A 1,270-nucleotide genomic window follows, 5' to 3' on the forward strand; every position below is an offset into this window, starting at 1 on the left:
CCCTCTCTCTCTCTCTCTCTCCCTCTCTCTCTCTCTCCCTCCCTCCCCCCCCATTTTTTTTTTAGTGTTTACAATGGTCACAATATTATCAGTCTTCTGGGGTTATCCTCAAAATGCGCATCTAGTACAAGGTAAAGATTTGCAACTGTAAGTCACCATTATCACATCAAGGTGCTTCATAATCTAGCATCATGACCTCTCCAAACACATCTGACCACCATTCCATGCTCTAGTAACCCAAGTACTGGCTTCCTGAAGCCCTGTTACGTTCCAGATAATTGGATGGAACTGGAAACTGTAATACTAAGTGAAGTAACACAGGCTCGAAAAAAACAACGTATGTTCTCCCTCATATGTGGATCCTAGCACCAAATCCTTATAAGTATGTAACCAGACATAACTACAGGAACCAGGATAGTGAAAAGGAACCAGGGAGGTAAAGGAAAAGAAAGAATCTGAAAGAGAAGAACAGTAGGAAACAGGTGTTAATGGGGGAGACATGGATAAAAATGCGGTTATTTTAAGGAGGGAGGGGAAGAGTTATACAAGGAACCTAGGGGATAAAGGGAAAGGAGCTCAAGAGAGGTGGGGTGGGACCACAGGAGAAGGGTATTACTAAGGGAGAAATGGGAAAAATTGGAGCATTTTAAATGGGGAAACCATGGTGGAAGGGTTAGACAATGAGAGAGATAAATAACGCCTAGCTAGTTTTTAAAAAACCAGAGGGAACCACATTAATCAAACAACCTACTTACAAATTGTACATACAACTAGATCAAGGAATATAATATCTGTCTAGACAAGGTTTATCTGAGAATGTTTGGTCCTTGCCCAAGCTTTATCTACACAGCACATGGCAATTAAAGCACCAGACTGGTGGAACTAACCTTCTTGGATGTTTAACAGCCATACTTTGAAGCCTATACTAATTTGGTGAGAGGGACATAAAGGACAGTTTTTTCTCCTTACCCTCCTAGGTCGACTAAGTTCCAGGGGACTATGAGCATCTCTCAAAATGTCCTGCAACTGTGATGAGTCACCTGTCCTCTTGATCAAGGAGACCACAGAGACCCCACCAAATGGGCTTGAACCAGTATCCAGTCTACAAAGAGGAGGGTCAACACAGAGGAATCATTTCCTCCATGCTTCCGAGTGAAGTCAGCCACGGTCAAGCAGGACCTTTGACTTATCTTCACACAGATGGAACTGGTAAAAGAAAGGAGCCAGGGGCTCTCCCAAGCCCATGTGACCCCTGAGGAACAGATGCTCA

At 43.5% G+C, this 1,270-nt stretch overlaps 1 protein-coding gene across 1 annotated transcript in view; it reads right to left on the reverse strand.

Annotated features, from left to right (window-relative positions):
- The window catches only part of Cwf19l2 (CWF19 like cell cycle control factor 2), a gene marked incomplete in the record, with an annotated part of 93,434 nt that overhangs the window by 21,489 nt on the left and 70,675 nt on the right, over positions 1–1,270 (reverse strand).

This window comes from Nannospalax galili, unplaced genomic scaffold (assembly GCF_000622305.1).
Source record: "Nannospalax galili isolate Female #2095 unplaced genomic scaffold, S.galili_v1.0 scaffold854, whole genome shotgun sequence".
Classification (NCBI taxonomy): Eukaryota; Metazoa; Chordata; class Mammalia; order Rodentia; family Spalacidae; genus Nannospalax; species Nannospalax galili.